This window comes from Gallinula chloropus, assembly GCF_964237585.1.
Source record: "Gallinula chloropus genome assembly, chromosome: 4".
Taxonomy (NCBI): Eukaryota; Metazoa; Chordata; class Aves; order Gruiformes; family Rallidae; genus Gallinula; species Gallinula chloropus.
In genome coordinates, this window is record NC_140088.1 from 85,759,390 (window position 1) to 85,771,462 (window position 12,073).

Here is a 12,073-nt window from a genome sequence, read left to right on the forward strand (position 1 = left end):
GTAACAGATTTTCCATCTCTGGCTATCTGCAGATTGAGGCTAAATGTGTTTCTGGAAGCAGTGCAGAACAAGTGGGTGAAATCTCATGAGCTTTGTTTTGCAAGATGTCAGACTGATTGATCTGTCCGTCCCTTCTGAACATTAACTTGGTGGTTATTAATCATACAGAAATGACTAAATTCCCAGAGCTCTATACCAGCAATGGGCAAAACTCAATTAAAAATCTGTGCTGGATTATCTGAGATCATTCTCATTCTGTGATTAGTCTTAATCTGTGGGTCAAAGCAATATATGTTCGCAGCTTTCTCTTCTCTAAACACTGGAGCAGCATTTCAATGTGGAGTTTCATGTTGACCTTCTTATTAACCTCATGGCTTTTTCTGTACTACTTTTTATTTCCATTTCTTGGCATAAAGGGTTATTGCATGGTTCGTAATTGGATTACAGATTAATTTTGCCTCTGATAGCCAGATTTTCTTTTTTATTTTTAATAAAATTAGAAATTAATAACCCTTTCTCTTTGGGGGAGAAAAAAGACTGAGAAGTTGAGGAGGAGTCCCAAGAAAATCTTGCGCAGTGGCACGTTTAATTCAAAATTTGGAAATATTTTTAGACCTTCTCCATTATAATTAGATATTTATTAACAGTGGGCAACCGATGGAGAAATCCTTTCTGGTTGGAAACATACCATTTTCTCCATCAGTAACTACACTTTTCTGCCAGATAGTATCCCGTAGTGGAAAAGGGTTCCTGTGCAACTGCTGCCAGAAAATGAAGTTTCTGGAGAAATTTAAACTGTCAGTGGACACAATCTCTTCTTTCAACAGCTTCCCTCCTCTAACAGATAAGGTCAGCTTCTTTAGTTATAACACATCTATGCTATAGCTCCAGGAAATGCCTCTTGATACCTCCACATGCTTCCTCCCACCCAGCTTTGGGTTTTTTTAAAAGATGTTTGAAATCTCTGACCATTTTACTAATTTCAGAATGTCTTTCAAAGCAGATGCCTTCAAATATTATTATTTTTTAAAAACATATAATACATAATACAAGGAAAAGCACAGGACTTTATTTCTTTACAAGACTTTCTTTTAGTCCTTTCCTGATAATGACTGAGAACGAAAGTAATTCAGGCTGACCGGTCCTTACTCCTTATAGCACAGCATAGAGAGAAAAAACACAAGACTCCTTAAATCCAAAGTGATGGAAGCTCTGCGACTACTTGAGAGCCACATGCAGTAGAGGAACATGACTGGTACTTTGAGAGGAATATACTTCTTGAAATATTATCACTCCAGCAGGTGGATAAAACTTTGTGTCATTTCAGTTGCAGAATTTCATTGTATCAAGTGTAAGACTCTTGAAAGTTTTATTCCTGGACAGCTCATCTGTGACTGAAAGACTAGAGGGAGAGGGATTAAAGAAATATCTTCAAAATTCTGAGCCAAGGATGTAGTATAGAATTCAAATGATGTTTCAGAGAGGATCACATTTAGATACATTTCACAGAGAGGTATTTATATTTTGAATAACCACATTACTCAAATCAGTTTAGCGACAGGCAGGATGGAACTGCTTCAAGGATAAAAAGAAGACATTGAAAATGTTTGTCATACTCTTGCAATGCATTGGGTAGACTATAAAATAATAAAACTAAGCCAAATATTAGGCAGAACAGTTATGAAATAAAATCTGGACGTCTCAGGCTATACCCTGCAGTCTCTACTTTGGAAAAAGAGTATGTGGTTGATTGAAATAATGGTTTCATTTGAGTGAAAGGTGCCAGGTTGATTGCCAGATTTATTTTTCTACTTTTTTTTCTTTGCTAAAAGCATTTGTAAAACACTCCTTACTGTGGTATGGAGAGTGGTCCATACGTCTATTCTTTCATTCTCCAGGTCAAATATAATTTGTTGTTGGCCTATACCTGTGAGCTATGAGCAGTGACTGCACTCCTGGTAGGTGGGAGGTTATGTCTGATGTGCACTTACTGGTGACTGTTGGATCACCCAAACCACCAAGTGTCCTAGGAAGCCCAGAGGGGTGGGACATAACTGAGCAGGTCCCATGCAGGCAGCTTCAATTATGATGCTGATAGAGGATATAGTGTTGGATGATCCTCTTAATATTCACTATTGCTTACATTATCTTCCACCTCATTAAAGGTCTTTCTGCTATGGTGTCACCATACACCACCTGAGTGTCACCATAGTTTCTACTATGTCATTCCAGCTTTTACAATGAGTAACTAACAGCACATATCATGATCATGGATATACTTGCTTACAAAGGTGTGCTCAAGTCACTGTTTCTTCATTGCATGCTCAGCTCCATTGTCATAACATGTTGGTAATAAACTATTCCCTACCTCTGGTATGAATTTCTGTGGCTCCTTATCCCAACTCAACCCTCAGGAAGCGTTTGGATAGCATGCAGATATTGTGTGCAATGGTCACAACAAACATGTAATGTCTCAATGAAAATTATCAGCTCTGCTGCTGTTCCTTCCAATGGAGACAGAAAAGATAATTATCTAAAGATAAACCTTTCTCAACTGTCTAGGCAATGGGGTTTTTTTCATCCTAAAAGCATTATTTCTTAGTTGTTTCTTTACAGTTCCAGGAAGTTGGTTACTGAGAAAACAACTGTTTATGAGACTATTCTTTCATCTTGTGTAGATGGCTAACAACCCTAGACACTTACAAGTGTGGGATATAATTCCATGTATAAACTAGAACATACAAATTCTACCTAGCCTTATGTAGACAGAAAGCTATGAAAGCTTGTTTTTTGTAGGTTTTTTTGTTGTTTACCACAATTCCAAGAGATTTGATTACACCTCTTAATGAGATTGACAAATGGAAGAGTCTTCCATGAAGCTCTGTAAAAGTACCTGAAACTCTTCCCATACGCGATGCACTTTTTTGGAGTGTTTCTTCACCTAAGTAGTACTTTATCTGAGAGACACTCTTGTGAGAAAAGCTACATCTCCCCAGGAAAAAGTAATTTAATGTTGTATTCATGGAAAGTGTTGAAGCAAGAGGTATTTTAACACAATAGCTGAACAGAGACAGCAATTAGTTTCCTTCTCTTCTTCAAGGACTTTTTTATACAAACCCCATGAGATTTTTGCATTTACCTATTTTGTTACAGACCATTTTGCCACATTTAAAATGGCCTTCCAGGCACTTTTAGAAAGCTATTTCTCAATGTCAGGCTTGAAAAGACATTACAGACACTGAGTATTCAGCACCCACAATGAAGATTACAGCAAATAGGGCTGAACTGTTAGGAGATGCAAAGAGAAAGCATTATCATTGGCAAAGCTGCCAAGCTTCTCAGAGAAGCAGAGGTAATACTTTCATCATTGTCATTGCTGGTTCCCAAGACAGGTTGTGTTTACAATAAATAAGGGGGTGATTTATAAAAAAGCCAGATGGGATATTTTACTGTGCAGTCTCTGAACTTATACTTGTAAGATACAGCTAACCAACAGGACTATGGCAATTACCTTTTGGAGGTCATTACAACTTCTTCTTGCAAAACATCTCCCTTTGAGTACCTCTTTTCTCTTTCTTAATGCTCACCCTTCTCTTTGAATCTAGTAGAGAACACATGCAATGGAAAGATTACTTTTTCCCCCCACAGATTAATTTACTCTAAGTCTTCATTCAATGCAAAATTAGCTTGGCTTGCTAGGAATCTCCGTGCAACACACAAATAGGTTCAAATTGGCTCTTTGGAAATCTTCCAAAGGTTCATTAAGAGGACTCATTTAGTCTTCTTCTTTGTGAAAAGTTGAAGTGAGGAGAGGTTGCTGTCTTCCTCTTGAGTGGTCTTTCCTGCCACTAGTCCAGGATGTGAAGAAAATTGTAAAATGCTGACAGTGTGTTGTAACACTGAGTTATAAATCAAAAGAAACAGTATATATCAGTAAGCTGGAGTGTTAGAAGAAAAAATGTGTATACCCCTTATCTGAGAATCCTGACACTTTCTTATTCCTGGCCTCCATTAGCAATAAAATTGCAAATTGTCTAAAACATTTTGGCTTGGAAAGTTTCATGGAGAATCTCAATGACCAACATTAACATGCATAACATTCCAGCTTTTCCTCTTTATAGCTAGCTACATATCTAGGGAGAAACAGTGAGGATGTTATTGTCTTATACAAGAGACATATCTGGAATGATATTTAGGCTCCTAAGTCCCATGTATTTTAGCAGCACTTAAATGCATTCCAGTCTATATTACTTAATCCATCTGAGCCCCCATTTGTGCTTCTGCAAAATCAGAAAGCACAAACCATTCTTGTAATTTAGAATTTCTGTTTAGAAACTGAAAAGTAGATGTTCTCAGGTTCTCTGTGGAAGCAAGAAAAACACAGAGAATGTTGTTTACGAGGACTCAAAATCCATGCAGATACAGGTATCTTGTTTAGAGCTTCTACCAAGTCTTACCAAGCAAGTCTGGGCAGCAGAGGTTTGGAAGAGATTAATGTGCCTAGGGGCTAGAGAGGGTTCCTGCCTCTGCCTTGGGGAGGGTGGCATCACCAGCTCTCTTCCACATAGTGGCAACTGTCCAGCCCACTAGTCCTGGAAGGCTGATCTCCCAATTGAAACCCCCTGTCACAGCAGCTGTCAGGGAGTCAGGCTGTTTTGAGCTAGGAAGATGGCTTCACCATAGGTGTAATGAAGATATTTCACCTTCAATCAAGAGATCTTCTCAAAGAATTTCTGACCAGCACTATTTGTGAAAATTTATATAGATTAAAATTATTTTTTATAAATTAAATATGTATATATAATTGTTATGGTTCTTATTGTTATTATTACTAGACAAAACTTATCAGAGAGTATCCAAATATCTGAATGTGTATTTCTTTTCAGTCACATTAAGTGCATTGAAAACTTGGAAAAAACCTAAAGATAGAAGAAGCTTCTTCTGGTCTAGAATGGACCTTGTTCATTTCCCCTTTCCCCTTTTTCCCTTGCCTTGCCTTTGCCTTTCTTTTCTTTTCTTAAAGCTTTAAATGCATCACCCAAGTAAAGCTTCTGAGAATACAGACTTTAACTAGTGAGAAAACAAAAGAAGTGAAAAAACGTACAGTGTCAGCCCTAGCATCTGCAGAACTGTCCCACTGAGAGAAGTGGTTGCTCATTAAAACTGGGAGACATTTAGCTACATGGTAATTATTATTTGTGTTTTCCTGTAATTCAGAAGGTGTTATTCCATTAAATCCAAAGATTGTACTGGGTGCCCCATGGTAGCTCCTGGGACTGCTGCTCACATGTCAGCCCCAGTCCAGCCAAACTCATAGAAGGAGATAGAAGCTCATACTCCCCCCTTCTCTAAGTCTGGTCACAATATTTTTAATACTTTATATTTCAATAAATAGACTCCTGCATGTCCTACATTCACCTAAATCCTGCTGTCACTACAATTCCCATATTGCTTACTGCAAAAAGAGCTCCTTATTTTTTGCTAGATACTGGGGTGAGGTGTGTGACCGTTTCCAAGTAACTGCAGAACATTTAGTTGCATAAAAAGGGGATTTGTCTTCCATGAGATATTGGCCCTGCTACTGCTAGTTTCCACTCTTTCTCTGCAGCACAGCTGCCACCATGCTGAGACAAGGGAGATGTGATCCAATCCCATTTGTGATTCTGAATGCAAACTTTCAAATGAGCTCTGATGCAATCCAATTAGATGAGGTAGGAACAAGAGCAAGAATCTTGATTAGCATTTACATGCATTAACATTTACAGTAGACCAAGTAATAAGCTCTTCCCAAAATAAGGAAGCAACGTGCATGGCACATGTAAAACAGTGTAGCTGATTAAAATCTTGCAGCTTCATTGCCAGTGTTTACATGTTGAAAGTCAGCTCCCAAATTCTCCTACTGCATTCTCATCCACACCATGGTACTGCATGTGCTCCCTGCTTGCTGTAAGAAGAGTGATAAAACTTTAGCAACATCCTTTATTTAAAGGTGGGAATATTACATGTGTATATATAATTTTTATGTTTACTGTGCATTTTATGGGCTATAGGACTGATCTAAGCAAGCACTATGCCTGGTATGGACAACTGCATTAAAAACTCTATGAAGGATAAGGTGATAGGATTTTGCTTTTGCTTTCCTGTGCTACCAACTGAGTTTTTGCTTCTGCTATATTCCATCCATTGGCACAGTTTCACACCTTGTTGCACTCACGTGCAGATGATATCTTGAGCTAAAAGTCACATTTCATATTTTTATGTGTTTGGCATAAGTCTTAAGAGATGAAAGGGCTCCTCTTCTTCCCACACCTTGCATTTAAATGGAATTTCTTGGTTTATAGTTTGTGCCCATTGCTTCTTGTCCATTCAACAGGCACCGGTAAGAAAAGTCTGACTCCCCCAGTTGGGTACATCAGCATGTTTAAAGATCCGCTCCCAAGCCTTTTCTTCTTGAGGCTGACCCTAGCTGTCTCAGCATCTCCTCATATGACAGCCCTTAATTCTCTTCAGAACCCTTCACTGGATTGACTCCATTATATTCTTATTGCTCCTGTGCTCAGAAGCCCGGAACTGGACACAGAGATGAGGTCTCATCAGTGTTGAGGAGCGAGGATCCTATATGTGGTACCTGAACTGATTTTAAGAACCATTTTAAGAGTGGGATGTAGCAATTATACCTTCACATATACCTAAAACTACCCCATGGCCAAGGGTTAACAGGATGGAAAGTCCTTACTCTGAAGTGGACCTTGTACGGGTAGGTCCTTAGATCTGCAAAGTGTTGTTGGACTGGGCTTGTTTTTAAGCAAATTATCCTTAATCTAGGCATTTGCATCCAGCTAGTTTTCACACAGACATTTCCATCCAATATATTGGTTTCTACAAAACCTGAGTAAAGGATTCAGCAGCTATTCCCTCTGTTCAAGACATATTCATTGCCCTCTGTATTCACTCTAAATGGGATAAGATCTCTTCGATATCAGCTAAGAAAACACCCTTCAAGGAGATTTACTTACCAAGCTTTGATACTCACAACATTGCCATTCTCAGAGTAAAATCCCTCGGGAAGAAAGAGAAACCTCTACCCTCAGGAAACTTTCCTGCTCAGAGTGCTACAAGGCTAAAATTTCTTCTTGCAGCTTGGTCACAGATTAAAGTCAACCCAGCACAAATTCATGCAGACTCAGGCTGTAATCCTTGTGAAACTTCCTAATATCTCTACCACAACACTTTCTCTTGTAGTCATTTGAAGACTCTTAACTTTGCCAAAATGCTGCAATAGCACAGAGTCTGTTCATATTTTCTCTTTTGGCTTGGACAAAACATCCTTTGTGTTCATGAGTAGGGAGAGGATATGCTGTCAATACTGCATTGCTCCCACTAGGGATGTGCCAAATAAATTAAACAAATCAGATTCCAGATTCTTTGCCTATTTCTATGACTGCAAAAATTTAATATTTCTGAGCAACTTCTTGTGTGTTTGCAAGAAAAAACTGACATCTACTAATGGTGGCTAAGAACTGGATTCTGCCACAAATAGTCCCTTCAGTCTTGCAGTCCTGTGTGTTTATTATTTTTAAAATCCACACCTGGATATCTTTCAGGTAATCTCAGAGGCATCCAATCAAACCCATCTTCTTCACAAATGCTTGGGTATAAGAAATACATTTTGCAAGTTAAATCCTTCCCTTTTCTTCTTCTTTTTTTTTTTTTTTTTATTTTTTTTTTTTATTTTTAATCACTCCAGTGACAATAGACACAGAAGCTGAAAATTCCCTGGGAAAATTCATCCTTGCAAACCCTCTAGCATATTCTAAAAAAAACCCCAAAATAAAAAAAATAATCAATCAGAAAAGTTTTCCCCATTGATTTACCCCACAGGTGTGCCTTTTGGGGGACTAACAATCATGTATGATCCAGTTCACAGAATCACAGACAAGTTGGGTTTGGAAGGGAACTCTGGAGATCATCTAGTCCAACCTCCCTGCTAGAGCAGGATCACCTTGAGCAGGTTGCACAGCATCTTGTCCAGGAGGGTTTTGAATCTGTCCAGAAAAGAAGACTGCACAACCTGTCTGGGCAGCCTGCTCCAGGGCTCTGTCACCCCCAGTATAAGAAGTTTTTTCCTTATGTTGAGGTGGAATTTCCTGTGTTCCAGTATAATAACACTTCCCCAGAGGCAAGTGCTCCTTTACAAAGTACATGTCAAGGAAGGAAAGTGAGAAAGTGAACAACTTCCAATGACTAGTACCCCGTAGCAGAGAAAACAGATGGATGATGGCTCATTAGTTTTTCTTAGGAGCTATTTGAAATGCTGACTTTCATACTTATGAAGTGCTAACCAAAAATTGCAGTCCTAACCCACTAGAACACTTTTTTTTCTAGAATCTCAGAACCTATTTTCTTATCCAAAATGCACTTTGCAGCTCACAAAGTGCTCTTGCACCATGTTTTTTCTCCTAGAGACACTAGAGAAATTACCAATATTTCACCTCTGATGAGACTTTCTAAACTCAATGTCATGTCTATTAAGAAGGCTATGGGATGCTTGGTCACTGTGAGTCACCTCAGTTCATTTGGACTTCAGAAAAGATATTTTATTTCCAAATGTGAATGAAACCATCCTTGCCATTCTCAAGTTGATGAATCATAGACAAGATCTGAGTATTTCCAATTTCCATTTTGCACTTTCATTATCAGAGGGTCATTTATATTTAACAGCATTACAGAGAATTTCAGTTAAATGAGCACTGAAAAGCAATATAAAGAAGCCTGGAAGACTCAGATTTGAGTTACAATGGCTAGGGCACTATCTTCTACTCACTTGTATCTTCCTTTTTCTTTTATTTCAGGGATAGAATCTTGTAAAATACCTTATATATAGCCTGGAAAGTAATTGAATACACTAGTCATATATCTTGACAAGGCCTGTTCCATGGAAAAAAAGAATATTTACTGATAAACTGACCAGCTAATCACTTTTTTTTCTGAAGTTTCATCCCATGTTGGCCAGGTTGCTGTCTCACTTCTAAACACTGTGCTTTTTCTGACTGTGAATCATTTGTAATACTTTTAAAATCACTCCTTCCTGCTACCAGCTGTGAAAATGTGTTCCAAACAACTTAAAAAAACCCCAGATGTTTCTTTTTTTAATATTGTCTCTGTATCTTTACTCACCAAAACTGAAGAAAACAACTGAAGTTCAGTCTGCACACTCTGAGGGACATGCATGCTTCCAATATAGACTTAGACATGGTGTTTTGGCAAGAAGAGAACTCAAGCATTAGTCTTGACTTACTGTTTTGCAATTGGGACCTTTCACAGGTTCTGTCCACTGGCTTGACTAGAAAACGAGCTTCCTAAGAAGGTGTAAAAACAGTTTTAAACACTAGAGGCCTTCACCACCACAACACTGAAGCAGTTTTGCAAACCTCTTTTGCACTGCTATAGGAACGTTTGCACTTCCCACCTTCCACTCCCATTGTCTCCCAACTTGCCTATTTCCAATTGCGGGTTGTTGCTTCTGTGCATCATATGTTGCCCTGTTGCAGAGTAAGTGGTTAATCCAGGATCTTGGGAAAATGGTTGTTCTGTACTTTAAAAACAAACCCTCACATCATGTGCTTAGCTGCTCTGGTTCCCCCATTCATTATTATATATGGTCAGATGAATATTTTGTGCATACATGTATTTTTTTGCTAGAAAAACATCTGTAGAGACTAGTGGATATCACACCTTCTTTTTTTTTCTGGTGTTGCTGTGTATAAATGTTCTGTGTGTATTGTATATTATATGTCATAACATCTGTGTTTCTTTCCTACTGGGAATACATAATCTTGGAAGATGCTTATTCTACATCTCTGTAGAGTGGGTCTCAGGTTGTGACCCCAAGACCTGTTGTGATGTATTCAGCAGAATACTCAGGTCAGTGGGTGAAGGAGTTTTGGGGAATAAGTAGCAAAAATGAAGCATCTTGTCATTATTTCTCTTATTAAGGAAATGTGCAGATTTCTCTTTGCTACCACATCTGGTAATGAGAACTCCTGTGCTCTCCCAAGGGAAAATCCTCTGCAAGATCCACAAGAGGACAAAAACTCTGCACTGCCCGTTAGGTTCCAGCCATCTGATAGATTCAACAAATCAGAGTTAAGTGCCTGAGCTTCCTACACAGCACTGGGGGAGAAGGTGGCAGGTGTCAAACTGCTACAAGGGAGTTGTATTAAAAAGTCAGCAAAATTTGCCAGACTGTCATCTTGCCAGATTTTGTTGCAGAAGCAACACTTCAAATCTAAAAGCTGGTGCAAAGCTAGGTTCATTTTTAACTCCTGTAACTGAAGCAAAAAGAAAGGCTGCAAAGTTGTGCTAATGCCTCCTACCTGCTGGGTGTGTGGTGTGCCTTGGTCTGTGAGCTGTACATTATTGTGAAAAGGGATCTCCCAGTCTTTCCTCTTCCAGCTAGACTAATTGAATATTAGTTGGCAAAGGGACTTGTGCTGGAATCTGCTACTGCCTAAAACATCTGAAGTTGAGTTGCAGAGCAAATCTCAGTCTTGATCTGGCCTAGTAAATACATAATGTTGTATGAAAGCCCTGGGGGGGGGGGGGCATGATCCTGCTTCAAGACAAACTGAGGCCCTGGTGTTGAATATGAACTTATTCTTTTGTTCAATTGAAGGGAAAAATGCACAATTCCCACCGACTGCTGACCTGGGTGACTGGACTGGACTCTGCAGGAGATGTAGGCTGGGAGCAGGGCAAAGATCTATCTGTGTTACAGTCCTATGTCTGTGGAAGGTTAATTCTCTGGGATATGTGACAGTGCTGGACCAAAACATGTTTCCTTTCACACCCCTGCATTATGTCATGTGAAACTATGATCCTGAAGGTCTCCATCACAGCTCCGGTTGCTTGGAAATGTTTGAAGAGTGTGGATGGCCATGAAAAAGCCTGTTTTCAGCAAATCCATACCTGCTTCTATTATCCCATATGTGCCAAGCCATGTGCTGGGCTATATTTGTGAAAAAGTGGATGCTGACAACATAAGTGGCAGTGCAGCCACCATGCCCTGACACTTTCCTCCTCCCTCATTGGCATTCAGGAATTTTTTCTGTGATTGTTAGGGGTTGGTTTGTTTTCTTTTTTTCCTGAAGCAACAACAAAAAAAAGTGCAGGGCAATAAATATTCAATATCATCTAGAAGAGGAGAGAAAGATGATGGATTCAGCAACTAACTGCCTTTGTTCTGACAGACATCTTTCCTCCCCAAAATATGAGTAAAGAGTAAAGCTTTCTCTTTCTTCCACCCACCATGTTGCAGAAAAGGTACAGGCTTAACAGATACCTGCTTATGTTCAGTTCACATTTGGGTTTGAGCTTTCTCCCATAATAGTCACGTATTTTTGCATTGTTATCTGCCCACTGGGCTTCTCTTAGAGTTATGCCATGGGAGGATATGTGCAACACAGAGCAGACAAGGGGTTTCCTATTTGTATGCTGCAGTAGTTCATTGCCCATTCTCTTAAAAAACACAAATAACTTGCCTACCCACCCACATGTGTTTGAGCAGAAAGGGATTGAATGGCACCACGTCTCACTGTTACCCCTTATAAATTCGTAGCCAGAATGTTGTTTCCTTGCAACCCTCACTGTAAAGAAAGGGCATGACTACAAAATGGGGAAGCAGAGCTTCAAGTAATTATTCCTTAATACATCAGACTTCAAATGGTCTTCTACAGCTCCTTCTATACTGTCAGCAAATATCAGGACAAGTAATAAACTACAGATTAACGAACTGTGCTCAGCTTCTCTAAGCGTATTTTGCAAGCCCAAGGGACATAATGACATGGGATCAAATGACATAGTTTTGTCACCTGATGGGCAAATCATGCATTTACTTTTGCATTTCATGTCTAGTGATCAAAGTGTAGAGAATTCCCAGAAAGATCCCTTTGTTGTGGCTAAAACAAAGTGTACCAGAGCAATTCCAAATATGAGAATTGTACTGAGGCTTCTTTGGTTTCAGCTAAATGAGCTGTTCTTCTTGACTCACAGTAATCTCGTAAAATACAATTAA